This window comes from Stegostoma tigrinum, unplaced genomic scaffold (assembly GCF_030684315.1).
Source record: "Stegostoma tigrinum isolate sSteTig4 unplaced genomic scaffold, sSteTig4.hap1 scaffold_68, whole genome shotgun sequence".
Taxonomy (NCBI): Eukaryota; Metazoa; Chordata; class Chondrichthyes; order Orectolobiformes; family Stegostomatidae; genus Stegostoma; species Stegostoma tigrinum.
The window spans coordinates 2,147,768-2,163,969 of record NW_026728622.1 but is presented as its reverse complement, the minus strand read 5'-3'; the positions used below and the strand labels follow the sequence as shown (position 1 = coordinate 2,163,969).

The 16,202-nt window shown below is 44.3% G+C and overlaps 1 long non-coding RNA gene across 3 annotated transcripts in view; it reads left to right on the top strand.

The window, feature by feature from the left end:
- The first annotated feature begins 3,489 nt into the window (after positions 1-3,489).
- Positions 3,490-16,202, top strand: part of LOC132209156 (uncharacterized) — a 72,263-nt gene continuing 59,550 nt past the window's right edge. For 2 of the 3 annotated variants that reach the window (XR_009445248.1, XR_009445249.1), the window contains exons 1-3: positions 3,490-3,573; positions 7,161-7,322; positions 12,661-12,720. This is a non-coding gene — a long non-coding RNA (uncharacterized LOC132209156). Of the gene's footprint in view, positions 3,574-7,160; positions 7,323-12,589; positions 12,721-16,202 lie in introns of all 3 variants that reach the window. The other variant, XR_009445250.1, reaches the window with a different exon arrangement.

The following is a 16,202-nucleotide window of genomic DNA, read 5'->3' as shown; positions in this document are numbered from 1 at the left end:
ATTTAGCAACTTGCTCGTCCTCCAGTACCCCTCCAGTGGCTACTGAGGATACAAAGATATTGCTGAATGCCCCGACAATCTCCTCTCTCACCTCGCTCAAAATCCTTGAGTAGATACCATTGGGTCCTGAGGACTTATCCACCTTAATGCTCTTTCTTGATCTCAAAATGCTGTTGTCATATGATCATGCTCCACACAAATCCCACTCTCCTCCACACCCTTCGCCTGAGTGAATAGTGATGCACAGTTCTCATTTCGGATCTTGCCCATATCCTCTGCTTCCGTACACAAGTTCCCTCCTTTATCCTGAATGGTCCTACTTTCTCACTATTTATCCCCTTGTTTTTGATGTATGCATCGAATGCCTTGGGATTTCCTTTAACCCTCCTTGCCAAGGTCATTTCATCACCCTTTCTTTTTCTGCTTTCTTTATGTCGGCCCTGTTCGATTTTAGGTTCCAAAACCTGACATATTTCTGTTTTTTGCCCATTTGACTAACTTCACAACCTCCCCAATTATCCAAGGGTCTTTTACCTTGCCATCCTTGTCCTTCCTCCTTCCTGATCCTAAACTCATAAGCAGGCCTTTAAACAATTCCCATGTGGCAAATGTGACAGCTCCCCCCAATTAACACTCCCCAGCTCCTACCTAAAATTGATATAATTTACTCTCCCCCAAGGTCCTGACTTATCCTTCTTCATTGCAATCTTAAAATTGAAGGAGTTGTGATCACTATTTCCAAAATGCTTTCCCACCCTTCTCACCAGTTACCTGACCAGGACAAAGTCCAGCATGGCCCATCTTCTCTCCATATACTGTGTCAAGAAACTCTCTTGGATAGACTAAACAAATTCAGCCTCATTTAAACTCTTGTTGTAAGGGAGTCCCAGTCAATACCGTGGAGGTTAAATTCACTGACTGTGACAACTCTGAGTTAGTGCATCGTTTCACAAGCTGCCTACATATTTGTTCCTCAGTGTGTCAGTGGCAACAGGGGAGCAGGCTATTAATTTAATCTGATCAGAGTGATTGTGTCTGTCTTAATTTTGAACGCGACCTCTATTGCCTCAGTGGGCAAGCCCTCCAGAATATCCTTTCTCGGTACAGATGTAATATTTCCCACAGGTTAGGAGAGCACCTCCTTCTTTTACCTTCCCCTCTATCTTGTCGAAAACAATGAAACCCTGGAACATTGAGCAACCAGTCCGGTCTCTGTCTCAACCAAACCCATGTAATGGCCTCAACATCAGAGTCCCATGTACTGATCCAGGCTCTAAGCTCATTTGCCTTAGCTATAATACTCCTTGCAGTGAAAGAAACATAGGTCAGCTTGTTTGTGCCAGCATGTTCATGTACCTGTGTCTGACTGCCATTCTTTTCTGATTTATTGGTCCTAACATGTACCTGCTATCAATTCATCGACTTGCTGACCTGCTGCTCTCGTTTCCAGCTGCTTGCCAGCCTTTAAATCATCCTAAGTAGCACTAGCAAACCTCCGTGTGAAGATATTTGTTCCCGTTCAGTTCAGGTGCAACCCATCCCTCTTACACAGGTCACCCCTTGCCGAAGAAGTGGACCCAGTTATCCATGAACTTGAAACCCTGGCCCCTGTACCAGCTCCTTAACCATGCATTCATCTCACCTATCTTTGTATAATTTAGCTCACGAACATGTGGCTCTGGTAGTAACCCAGTAACTATTACCCTCTAGGCCCTGCCTTTCATCCTCTTTGCTAACTCCTTGTACACAGTCCACAGGATCACATCCCTCTTTCTTCCTACGTCATTGGTACCAATGTGGACAATGGCCTCTGGCTGCTCACCCTCCCCCTTAAGAATTTGTTGCAACCACTCAGAGATGTCCTTGACCTTTGCACCAGGGAAGCAACACACAGCCCTGCTGTCTCAAATGTGGCGACAGACACCATGCCCCCAACGAATGAGCCTCCAACCACAATCACTCACTTGGATTTGCCTGACCCTGTTCCACAGCAGGGCGGTTTGTACCACGGACCTGGCTACTGCTGATTAGATAACTGACCCAGTTTAGTTTCAGATCAGTGTTAACCTTGATGAAGTGGATAGCCAAGCACCTCAGTAGTCTACAATACAGGACAATTAAATTCTTAAGCTCACGGATTCTGTGACAGTCAAAGAGAAGCAGTGAATTTTTCTGACCTCATTTCCAACACCTGGCCCATAGCCCTGCATGGCTTGGATAGCACTTGTACATTTAAAAATAAATGTAAGGATGATGTTCAGGTAAGGACATGGAATTTTGTGATATGGTCATATTCTCTCTTGTTGGAGCTGATTGCTGCTTAGCACTTGTGTGGTGCAAATGTTACTTATCGTTTATCAGGCCCAGCCTGATCGTTGTCCAAGTCTCACTGTATTTTCTCATTGTTGATTTCACTGTTGGAAAAGTCATGAATTCTGCTGGACACCTGGACAATATTCAATGAACATTCATGTCTCCAATTTGGTTCAAATGAAGACATGACTTCAACCAGTGCAGGTATCCAGTGAATGCCACTGACTCAATTTTCTATTCCTCTGCTTCACACCACATTCAATCAGAAGTTGCCTTGGTGGAAAGGACAGATTGCACTTTCCTTCCTTTTCAAGCTCAGGATCGCTGATCATATTTGTGGTAACTCCTGAATGAGGTTACGAGAAGTGTGGCATGACGAAAAGTAAGCTGAACCTTAGTGTGCAGCTGTTTGACAGCACGGTCATCCAGATGTTGCATTACTTTGCTGATGATTGAGAATACATTGAGGCCATAATTGGTCAGCACAATTTGTCTGACTATTACATGATAGGTCATCTTTCTCTGAAATGTGAGTGTCGCAAGTGTTTAAAAATGTACTGGAAAACATTTACTGTTGGTGTGCTGACCTTGGGGCACATTGTTCCAATACAGTTTGTCAGATGCTGCCAGGTGCCATGGCATTTGCAGTATCCAGAACATTCAGTCTTGTCATTGCATGAAATAACTTGAATTGCGTGTAAGTTAAGATCTGTGATGCCTCCTCAGGATGAGGGCAAGAAGATCATCCAGACTGATGCAATGAATGGTTTCATCTGCCTCTTCACCTTTTGTTCGTAACATCTTGTAATAACTGCCATGTAGCCTGATGAGAAACTGAAGCTCATCTTGATTCATTTGCATTTGAAGGTGCCTATTTTTCCCAAACAAAAGGACCCATCACTGAGCGGGAAGTATGGAGAATGTTATAGACATCAGTGGTGAGACAATGGTGGATCTTGACCAGAAAACCATTGTTGTGTTGGTGAAATGCAAACAAAAATCTATATGATGTAAACTTTATTCTCAGCTAATCCCTTTCTCAAATGACAGATTCTGATGTCGGTAACTGGAAAACCTCCATGGTTGGAGGACGAGAAGCCGTATCCAATTGAAGCAGCAGAGGCTTTTGCGATGACTGTGGAAACCACTGCTTATGCCTTGCTTCAAGCATTGTCAAGGAATGATATTGACTATGCAACACCGATTGCGAGGTGGCTAACGATGCAACAGAACTATGGTGGTGGATTTCACTCGACGCAGGTAAATGCTTGAGATCACAACAGCAGACATTCAGATATTTCCATTGATCATGTTACTAACTGGTGGTTGATGCTGTTTGCAATCAAACTGGACACTGCATTTTCATCTGCAGGTTTGGTGCATTGGCACAAATACCAGTTCTTCAATGGTGTTAATCCTTTGTTAAATTCTTACATGCACTTTGACTGTGCATCACTTTTCCTTTTGGCATTGTCCTTGAAAAGTACCTGTTTCTGTAAACCTTCACTTGCTTGTCACAGGATCATTGAGGGACAGCATAATAGAGTGCTATGGTAATGGAACAGACCCTTCAGCAAATTGTATGTGCTCTCTCAAGATGCAAGTCCCGAACTATTCTCATCACATTTCCCAGCACTCGACCCAGAGCCTTGTTTGCCTTGGCATCGCAAATGCCCAATCACAGACTTGTTAAATGTTATCATGCTTTCTGCCTCTCCCACCCACACAGTCGGTGCGTTCCACATTCTCACCACAGTTTGGGTGCAAAAACAAGTAAGTTTCCTCAAGAGATAGTAGGAACTTGCCAATGCTGGAGAATCTGAGAGAGCAAGGTGTCGAACTGGATGAACACAGCGAGCCGAGCAGCATCAGAGAAGCAAGAAAGCTGACGTTTCAGATCGAGACCCTTCTTCAAAAATGGGGGAGGAGAAGGGGATTCTGTAAAAAATAGGGAGAAGTGCGGAGGCAGATAGAAGATGGATAAAAGAGAAGATAGGTGAACTGTCCCGTGCTGTCCACTCACTGTCCCCTGCTCCAGAATCATAGAATCAGAGAATTCTACAGAATTGAACAAGCACTTCATTCCATTGTGTCTGTAACCACTGAAACCACACTAAGTTGACATTGAGCTCATGTTCTAGCAATAGGCCAATTGCCTTGAATGTTATTTCATTTTGCGTGCTGTACCAACCCTTTTTCTTTAATGTGAAAAGATTATCCACCTCAACTGAAGTCCCAGACAATGAATTCCAACCCCCCAGCACCTTCTGGGTGTCTTTTCTTTCCTGAAATTCCTTCTGAGCTTTTAGCTTAAATGTATGTATCTCTTCCTCTCCCACCACCGCCCCCCGACCGACCCTATTATGGACCTTCTTTTTACCTCGCCCCTACCCATATTAATCTAAACAATTTTTTCAGGACCTCCTTCAACCTTCTCTACTCGAAAGAAAACAAGCCAACCTTATCCAGATAAAACAGTGATGCTAGATACAATGGGAACTGCAGATGCTGGAGAATCCAAGAGAACAAAGTGTGGAGCTGGCTGAACACAACAGGCCAAGCAGCATCTCGGGAGCACAAAAGCTGATGTTTCAGGCCTAGACCTTTGATCAGAGATCGGCAACAGTGATGCTGCCTGGCCTGCAGTGTTTCTCCAGCTCCACACTGTGTGATCTCAGACTCCAGCATTAGCAGTTATTGCTAACGCAAACTTATCCAGACTCTCCATCGAGTTAAAATGCTTCACCCCCTCAGAACATCCTGATGAATGTCCTCCACACATGCTCAAATGCAAACACCTCCTTTCTATAATGGAGAGACTAGAACTGCACTGAGCACTTCAGCTGGGGCCTAACCAAAGTCCTGTACAGCTCTTGAGCCATGTGCTTTCTGAACTGTCCTTTTCAGCTGCCATTCCATGTTCAGGAATCTGTGGACAAGCACCCCAAGATCACACCATTCCTCTGATCTTCCTAGTGTCCTGGCATTTCTTTGAATGATTCCTTGCCTTGTTAGTTTGTCCAAATTGCCTTATTGATCAGGGTTAACATTCCATCTACCGTTGACCTGCCCATTTGACCAATCTGTAACTTTGGATTCAACTTGCTGTATTTTCCTGGACCCCCCGAGCTTTACCTTCTTTGCCACGCTCCCATTTGGGACCCTGTCCAAGTCTTTGCTGAAATCTATTTTCATTACATCAACTCCCATCTGCACACTCCGTCACCTCTTTGAAAGAATCATCTAAGTTTGTGAGGCGTGACCTCCCTCTGACAAAGCTATGCTGACGGTCGCTGATCAGACCCCACTTCTTGAAATGGAAATTAAGTCTGCCGTTCAGAATTTTCTCCAATATTTTCCTCTCTACTGATGTGATACTCACCGGTCTGAAATACTCTGCTTTATGTTTGTCACGCATTTTGATAAGTGGAACTATGTTACCTGTTCTCCAGTCCTTTGGTACTTTTGAAATCTCTGTATGAGGGCGAGTGGAATGTTTTCTCTCATCTCCCTGGGCATCGTGGCATACACCTCATCCAAACCTGGGATTTGTCCAATTTTAAATTCACCAAAACACCTAACATCTCCCCAGTCTCTGTTAATTCTGTCCGAGAATTGTGTGCTCCATCTCACATGTAAAAGCTGATGTGAAATTCTCGTTTAACACCTGACATTGCCCTCCAGTTCAAACCATTGATTTGCCTCTTCATCCCTAATGAGACCTGGTTTTCCCTGGGTTTTCTCTTTCCCTCTGAGACACTTGTAGAAGATTTTGAGATTCTCCCTCATCCTAATCTTGGTCACCAGCGTTCTGTTGCCCTGTATTTGTTCTCTGAATTGCTATGACGAGATGCCCCTGCACACTATACATCATCATCATGGTGGTTTCTCGCAGATATGGATGACACTCTCCCACTCTCAGGCTGAATTGATCGCCGGCTGTACAGACCGATGCAGCTACCGTCGGCTCTGTTGCACTCGGGGCAGAAGGCAGTCGTGGGAAGGGGTGAGGGAGGTGTTGGTGTGGCTGCATGGCTTCCGCTGCTTCCAAAGGCAAGCCTCAAAGTGTTTGATGCCTTCCCAGGTGCTCTTCAGGCTTTAGGCCGTCTGAGACCGGCGATTCCCAGGTGTCTGCAGGAATGTCGCACTTCACCATTGAGGACTTGAGTTTATCACCGAGTGCTTCCTCTGCACATCTGGGTCTCGCCTGCTTTTTTGAAGCTGGGATGAGAACATGCGGAGAGTCTCGTGTCAGTCATACAGATGAAGTGTCCAGCCCATTGTAGCTGATCGAGGATGGTCAGTGCCTCAGTGCTGGGGATGTTGGCCTGGTTGACGTTAGTGCGTCCCCAGGGACTCTTGTTCCCTTGATGACTGTTATACACCTCCCTTTTCCTTTTTATCTGGTCAAAGAACAAAGAAAATTACAGCACAGGAACAGGCGCTTCGGCCCTCCAAACCTGCGCCAGATCCTATTGAAAGTAGCGTGTTGATGCATTTGTGTAATGATTGTGTTTTGTTTGAGCCCGAACACTCAAAGCAGTGTAAGAATGTCTTTGTGCAGCAGGCAAGGTGTCATGAGATTGAGCCTTCATACACTTGCAAGATGTTGAAAATTTGCCATTATTTATTAAAACACTGATAAATTTCCATGATCAACATTTCTGTTACACTGCAATGATTATCCCGTGGCATGTAAAATCAGAAAGATAGGATAAAATGAGACTGGGTCATGCCCTAGTCTTGCGGACTTGGGTCAGCATGCAGGGAGAATGTTTGCATTTCATGCATGTGGAAGTACTGAAATATTTCCATGAATCTAAAAGTCACTTTTCCCTTCATTGAAGGACACAATCATTGCCTTGGAAGCTTCATCATGACACGACATTGCATTTCTGAAGAGGGAAGAAGAAATCAACATGCAAATTCAATTCCATGGTTTTGGACGTCCCATTGAGAACACGATTCATGTGCGGCGGCATAATGCTCTGACCGAGAAAGAATCGAAGGTGAGTTTGTAGTTTGGAAGATCGCAGCAATTTATGCATCAACTTGTTCATCAATAATGTTCCATTGCTTTCAAACTGCATTTTCCACTCTGCAAGATAATAACTGTTAGAACAAGCAATAGGATGGGTAGATGGGCTTTGGGGAATGCAATGGCACAAAACCCAATCCATTCGACAACATATTTCAGATATGTCGACAAATTAAATATTCCAGCAGAGGGATAAAACAAGGAAGATGAGAGTGAGGAGGCAAGAGTTCTGATGACAAAAGAACACGAACTTACCTTTATCCATTTGAGCAAAAAAGCAGGCACACAAACAAATAATCACCTAACAATGCACATGTGCAACAGAGGCTACAGGGGGACGAAGAATGCCGAATTGTTGTCATGCGTATTGCTGAAAGGGTGATTGCAACAGATTCTGTGGTAAATTTGAAGAAATACAGATAATGCATCTCAGGATGTTGGAGAAAGAACATTTATTGACTGAGGCAAATTGTATTGCCCTTTTCAGGAGTTATTTGGGTCATAATGAATTCAAAGACTTTCTTCTGTGCTGAAAGCTTTAGCTTAGTTGCAGCTGGATCACAATTTCTGTTCCTGGTAGTATTGAGCAAACTATTAAAAGTGAATGTCACTGCACAGAATTCCAAACATGACTGCAATCAGTAGAGAAAATATCCAGGGGGTGTGATGAGTTGTATCCTCTCATGTTGAACAATGCAGCTACAGATACAATGGAGGCACTGATGATAATCTTCCAAGAATCCTTAGATTGTGGAAAATTCTCAGAGGATTGAAAGATTGTGAACATAACACCATTATTACCAAGATAGTTGGACAAAATAGTTAGCAAGTGTTGCCAATTTAGGTCAACCTGGGTAGATGTTCATGCCGGCAATGAAAGATGAAATAACAGGGTACTGAGTGTGCTATAACATCCTACAGAGTTAACATCCTTTCATAACGGGGAAATAATACTTGACAAACTTGCTACAGTGCTTTGAGAAGGAAACAAACATTACTGATGAAGGACCACCAGTTGACATTGAGATTTCAACAAAGCATTTGATAAGCTACAGCTCGTAAGGTGTCTCAAAAGAAAAGAGCACATGTGTTCAAGGGTAGTATGTTCGGATGGACGGAGGACTGCATCGTAAATAGAAGTAGAGACGTAGCAGCAGGATGGTAACTTACAAGTCATGTACGGCCACAGAGCGAGTGCTGGGGAGGCCGTACACCTCATGTTGACTGGGTTGATTTTGGAAATGGCGGAGGGGATTGCTATGCTTAGGAAAGTTGGGCTACATTCATTGGAGTTTATAAGATTGAAAAAAACTTATTTTTTCGACATTTAAGATTCTTAAGAGGCTTGATAGTGTATATCCGTAGAGATTACTCCCATTTGTGAAAGATTTTACGACCAGAGGCCACATTTTCAAATTGGTTGCCTATTAATTCAGGGAAGAATTACTTCTTTCAGGTTGTAGCAATTTATTGAACACTTTAGCCAAGAGGATTTTTGAGGTAATGCCATTAATCATATGCTAGGTTGTAACGGCCAGGTTAATTTTTAAATCAAGAAACAATGATAATGAGAAAAGGGTCTAGGCCTGAAACGTCAGCTTTTGTGCTCCTGAGATGCTGCTTGGCCTGCTGTGTTCATCCAGCTTCACACTTTGTTATCTTGGATTCTCCAGCATCTGAGCTTCCCATTATCAGTGATAATGAGAAAAGGGTAGTCTTTACAGCTATGCTTAGGAAAGTTGGGCTACATTCATTGGAGTTTATAAGATTGAAAAAAATCTCATTTTTTCAACATTTAAGATGCTTAAGAGACTTGATAGTGTATATCCGTAGAGATTACTCCTATTTGTGAAAGATTTTACGACCAGAGGCCATATTTTCAAATTGGTTGCCTATTAATTTAGGGGAAGAATTACTTCTTTCAGGTTGTAGCAATTTATTGAACACTTGAGCAGAGAAGGTTTTAGAGGTAATGCCATTAATTATATGCTCGGCTGAGATGGCCAGGTTAATTTTTAAATCAAGGAACAACCACAATGAGAGAAGGGTAGTCTTTACAGTGGAAGATACTTCAAGGATCCCCTTATTACTACAGAACACAGGGAGGAATTAAACACATCACTACCACACCATCACTACCATTCGAGAAGTAGCAATAGACAATCTAATGGAGTAAAAGCAGATTAGACTCTTCGCCGTGATGGTTGACTTTCTAAGATTCTAAACAATGAGCTTCAGAGTCGGTATATGCATTGATTGTAATTTCCCAAAAAGGTTTAGATTCTAGAGAAGCATCCAAGGGCTGGAAAAATGCCGATGTGACGTCCCTATTGTAAAAGGAGAGAGGCAAAAAGAAGATAACTACAATCGAAACAGCCTGACATCTATTGTTGGAAATATGTGGCAATCAACTATGAAGAAAATAACAGCAGAACATTTGGAAAATCAGAATCTGATCAAACAGAATCACCATAGCCTGCTGAAAGAGAAATTATGTCTGGCTAATTTGTTTGGGTTTTTGGAGGAAGTTTTGGAAGGAGAATTAATAGAGGAAAACCAGTAAATGTGTTGTGTTTGGACTTGGAGAAAGCATTTGAGAATGTACTCAAAAGTAATAAGCTGAGAGCTGAGGTTTTGAAGGTAGTATATTGCTTTGGATCAGTATGCTTTGCACGTTCTGGAAGGAGAGATGACATCTCGAGTGAAATGCACCAAGTGAATATATATTTTGGGGAGAGAGATGCTGCTGAGATGCTGCTTGGCCTGCTGTGTTCATCCAGCCTCACATTTTATTATCTATATATTTTGGGGAACTTGGTGGCAATGCGGTAAGTCAGTGCAGAGTGTAAGAGGTGCCATTTGCTTGCTTTTTTTGCCTGATAGTTTGTAAGCATTTTTTATTGAGACAGGGTAAATTGAAGCCAGAATCAGGGACCCGGAGGGTGAACCAGGCTCATTCGTTGGTGATCGCTTCTGGTTTAAGAATCTATTATCGGTAGCTTTCAGATTGCAAGTAAATCGGAGAAATATTTACAGGCTACAAACTAAAAGACCAGAATGTTTTCAAATCAAATTAAGATCGAAGTAATTGAAATGGAGATGCCAGGCCAGACGATGATTTATACCTACGTGACGGGGTAGTGGTCAGACCCCATACTCCAGCTCAGGGTTGATGAACTGGAATCTCAGTTTTTACCAATCAACAAATCATGTGGGGGACAGTTACCGGGGAATGCTGTGCCTCAGGAGGCAGTCACACACCTTAGATTAACTAGCTGAAACTCGGTCAGTGGCCAGAGACGTGAGAGTGTGACAAAGAACAGGGCAGGTGGAAGGATCCAGGATGTAGTGCAGAAGGAACCTTGGCCTTTGATCTTATCTAACAGGTTTGAGATTCTTTCTTCCTGTGTGGATGAGAGTGCACGGTATAGGGAAGATGAGTAAACTGACTGTAGCACTGTGGTACAGGGGGACATTCCAGAGGAGATAAAAAGTGAAATGTAGTTATAATCAGAGGTAGTATAGTTAGGGGAATGAACACTGTTGGTTGTGATGAGGATCGAGAGTCTCGAAAGTAGTGTTGCCTGCCTGGTGCCCAGGTTCAGGATATTCCATCTCGGCTACAAAGGAACTTGAAGTGGGAGGAGTAGAAATCCAGCTATCGTGGTCCACACAGGTACCATTGATATGGAAGAAAGAGGAAAGAGGTTCTGCTGAGGGATTATGAGCGCCAAGGTGCTGAGGTGAGAAAGCAGAACCAGAATGGTAATAATCTCTGGATTACGATCTGAGCAATTTGGCACGGTGTGAGCATAATTTATAGATGTAAATGCATTGTTCAAATGGTGGCATGGCAGAAATGTGTTTGAATTCATGGGACATTGGCATCGGTACGGGGAAGGAGGGAGTTGTTCTGGTGGTATCGGCTCGACGAGAATCATATTGGGACAAGTCTCCTGGCAAAATACAGAGCAAGGTCTCGGGGTAGGGCGCTAAAATAAAATGCCTGGAGTGGGTGAGCGCAGTTGCATGGAAAATTATGGAAAAATTTAGAAGCTGGTAAGTGCTCAGCAAAGTTTCCAGAGCAAGTAATAGGACAAAAAGTTTGGAAATGTTCATGACTCTCACTTCAGGTGCAGCAGCTAAGAAGGGTGGCTGTAAATGCCAGACTGAAGATGTTGTATTTAATTGCAGGGAGTGTATGAAACTAAGTGAATGAGTTTGTGGTGCGCATTGAAATTGACAGATACATCACTCTGGGTATCACAGAGACAAGGTTGTTAGGGGTAAGTGTTAGGAACGAAATATCCAATGATTCATGTCCGATAGAAAGAACAGGCAAATGGACAGAGATAAGGAAGTGTGGAACTGGATGAGCAGAGCAGGCCAAGCAGCATCTCAGGAGCACAAAAGCTGACGTTTCGGGCCGAGACCCTTCTACTTCTGTGTGTTCATCCTACTGTGTTCATCCAGCTCCACACTTTGTTACCTTGGATTCTGAAGCATCTTCAGTTCCCATTCTGTCTGATACAAATGGACAGAGATGCCAGGGTTGGCTTGTCAGTAAGAAATGAGGTCGCGCTGAAGGAACCACAGCTCTTGTGCTTGTTTATTAATGACTTGGAGGAAAGAGGTGCATGTGCTGTGGCTAAATTTGTAGATGACTCAAAAATATTTTGAAAGACAAGGCATGACAGAGAAACAGAGATTTACCAGGATGTTACTTGGATTGGAATGTATTAGCTACAAGGAGGGTTTGGTGGAAATGTTGGATCATGACAAATGCAATGAGATCAACAATGACCTCACAGAATGATGGAGGAAATTCAATGGGCCAAGTAACTTTTTTAGTGAGTCTTCTTGTTTGACAATGCATTCATAAGGGTGTTTTTTTTCCTCTCTTGAATGAAATGTGAAAATGAAATGGATACACTTCCTTTTCATCTGGGAATAAATAATTGTTCTGAACGATTTCCATTGACTAATAGCAATCTGACAAGCATCACAATGTAAAGAGATTTTTAGCTTCTTTTTAATTGTCAAGTTATTCTTTGGAATTAATTGGGCATATATTATTTGCATCTCAGGAAATATGTTCATCACTGCATCTCAAAAAGTGCTCTGTTGTATGACAACAGCTTTTTAAAGATCACTTCAATGGTTGTGATTTTCAGTTGCCATAACACACATTAGATTACATTGTTGGCCAATCTGTCCATGATGATTTCATTATCTTAGGTTTCAAACAGACAAGGAAATATTGGTGATGCAATGAAGAGTTTGATTCTCAAATATAATTGCTGTTATAGTTTCCACTTGGAAGAAAGATTCACATCAAATTGACTGGTCAAGGAACTGGGACACTGACTGTGAGTACTTTGAATGTTCGAGTTATTCCTAAAATGAAAGTCATGACCTTGATGATTTTTCTTGCATGCAGATATGAAGAGACTCTTTTAAAATATCCTCTAGGTTCGTGGTTCAGGCATAAAAGTGTTATATGTATATTTATGTATATACATGTACATGCGTAATCTGAAAAGAAAATGACGAGAAATCACTTGTTGCAAGGTGAGAATGAGTTATCCAGATGGTAAGACCTGCCAATGTTGGTGTCTGTGATAACACATTGTGGAGCTGGAGGAACACAGCAGGGCAGGCAGCATCAGAGGCTCAAGAAAGTTGAGGTTTTGGGTCAGGACCCTTCCTGAGAAATGGAGGGTGGAACGGAGCTCAGAAACAAATAGCGTGGAGGGGGAGGAGGTGCTGGGGAAGGTAGGTGGGATGGTAATAAGTGAGCACTATCCAGATGAGTGAAATGGGATGCAGTGACTGAGTCAAGTGGGATGCAGCGACTGAGGGCAGTGGGATGCAGCGACTGAGGGACATGGGATGCAGTGACTGAGGGACATGGGATGCAGTGACTGAGGGACATGGGATGCAGTGACTGAGGGACATGGGGTGCAGTGACTGAGGGACATGGGGTGCAGTGACTGAGGGACATGGGGTGCAGTGACTGAGGGACATGGGGTGCAGTGACTGAGGGACATGGGGTGCAGTGACTGAGGGACATGGGGTGCAGTGACTGATGGAAATGGGATGCAGTGACTGAGGGAAAGAAGATGCAGTGACTGTGGGAAATGGCATACTGTGACTCAGGGTAATGGGATGCAGTGACTGAGGGGAATGGGATGCAGTGAGTTTTTGAATTTGAATACAGCGTCTGAGAGATACGGGAAACAGTGACTGATGGAAATGAGATGCAGTGACTGTGGGACATGGGATGCAGTGACTGAGTGAAATGGGCTGCAGTGACTGTTGGAAATGGGATGCAGTGACTGTGGTGAAGGAGATGCAGTGATTGAGTGAAATGGGATGCAGTGACTGAGTGAAATGCGAAGCAGTGACCGCCTTAAATGGGATGCAGTGACTGCGTGAAATGGGCCGCAGTGACTGAGTGAAATGGGCCGCAGTGACTGAGTGAAATGGGCCGCAGTGACTGAGTGAAATGGGCCGCAGTGACTGAGTGAAATGGGATGCAGTGACTGACTGAACTGGGATGCAGTGACTGAGTGAAATGGGATTGCCATGACTGTGGAAAGGAGATGCAGTGACTGAGGAAATGGGATGCAGTGACTGAGGGAAATGGGATGCAGTGACTGAGTGAAATGGGATGCAGTGACTGAGGGTAATGGGATGCAGTGACTGAGTGAAATGGGATGCAGTGTCTGTTGGAAATGGGATCCTGCAACTGAAGGTAATGGGATGCAGTGACTGAGGGTAATGGGATGCAGTGACTGACTGAAATGGGATGCAGTGACTGAGGGGAATCGGATGCAGTGACTGAGGACAATGGGATGCAGTGACTGAGGTCAATGGGATGCAGTGACTGAGGTCAATGGGATGCAGTGACTGAGGACAATGGGATGCAGTGACTGAGGACAATGGGATGCAGTGACTGAGGACAATGGGATGCAGTGACTGAGGACAATGGGATGCAGTGACTGAGGACAATGGGATGCAGTGACTGAGGACAATGGGATGCAGTGACTGAGGACAATGGGATGCAGTGACTGAGGGCAATGGGATGCAGTGACTGAGGGCAATGGGATGCAGTGACTGAGGACAATGGGAGGCAGTGACTGAGGGGAATGTGATGCGGTGACTGTGGGAAATGATATGCGGTGACTGTGGGAAATGGGATGCAGTGTCTGTGAGATAGGGGAAACAGTGACTGAGGGACATGGGATGCAGTGACTCTGGTGAAGGAGATGCAGTGATTGAGTGAAATGGGATGCAGTGATTGAGTGAAATGGGATGCAGTGATTGAGTGAAATGGGATGCAGTGATTGAGTGAAATGGGAAGCACTGACTGAGTGAAATGGGATGCACTGACTGTGTTAAATGTGATGCAGAGGCTGAATGAAATGGGATGCAGTGACTGTTTGAAACGTGATGCAGTGACTGAGTGAAATGCGATGCAGTGACTGAGTGAAATGCGATGCAGTGACTGAGTGAAATGCGATGCAGTGACTGAGTGAAATGCGATGCAGTGACTGTTGGAAATGGGATGCAGTGACTGTGGTGAAGGAGATGCAGTGATTGAGTGAAATGGGATGCAGTGACTGAGTGAAATGAGGTGCAGTGACTGAGTGAAATGAGGTGCAGTGACTGAGTGAAATGGGATGCAGTGACTGACTGAAATGGGATGAAGTGACTGAGTGAAATGGGATGCAGTGACTGTGGGACGTGGGATGCAGTGACTGAGGGAAATGGAGCAAGTGACTGAGGGACGTGTGATGCGGTGAATGACGGACGTGTGATGCAGTGACTGAGGGACGTGGCATGCAGTGACTGAGGGACATGGGATGCAGTGACTGAGGGACATGGGATGCAGTGACTGAGGGACATGGGATGCAGTGACTGAGGGACATGGGATGCAGTGACTGAGGGACATGGGATGCATCGACTGAGTGAAATGCGATGCAGAGACTGAGGGAAAGGAGATGCTCTGACTGTGGGAAATGGGATGCAGTGAGTGTGGGAAATTGAATGCAGTGTCTGTGAGATACGGGAAACAGTGACTGTTGGAAATGGGATGCAGTGACTGTGGTGAAGGAGATGCAATGATTGAGTGAAATGGGATGCACTGACTGAGTGAAATGGGATGCACTGACTGAGTGAAATGGGATGCAGTGACTGAGTGAAATGGGATTGCCGTGACTGTGGAAAGGAGATGCAGTGTCTGAGGAATTGGGACGCGGTGACGGATGGTAATGGGATGCTCTGACTGAGTGTAAAGTGAAGCATTGAGTGAAATGGGATGCAGTGGCTGTGTGAAATGGGATGCAGTGGCTGTGTGAAATGGGATGCAGTGGCTGTGTGAAATGGGATGCAGTGGCTGTGTGAAATGGGATGCAGTGGCTGTGTGAAATGGGATGCAGTGGCTGTGTGAAATGGGATGCAGTGACTCTGGTGAAGGAGATGCAGTGATTGAGTGAAATGGGATGCAGTGATTGAGTGAAATGGGAAGCACTGACTGAGTGAAATGGGAAGCACTGACTGAGTGAAATGGGATGCACTGACTGTGTTAAATGTGATGCAGAGGCTGAATGAAATGGGATGCAGTGACTGTTTGAAACGTGATGCAGTGACTGAGTGAAATGTGATGCAGTGACTGAGTGAAATGCGATGCAGTGACTGAGTGAAATGCGATGCAGTGACTGAGTGAAATGCGATGCAGTGACTGAGTGAAATGCGATGCAGTGACTGAGTGAAATGCGATGCAGTGACTGAGTGAAATGCGATGCAGTGACTGAGTGAAATGCGATGCAGTGACTGAGTGAAATGC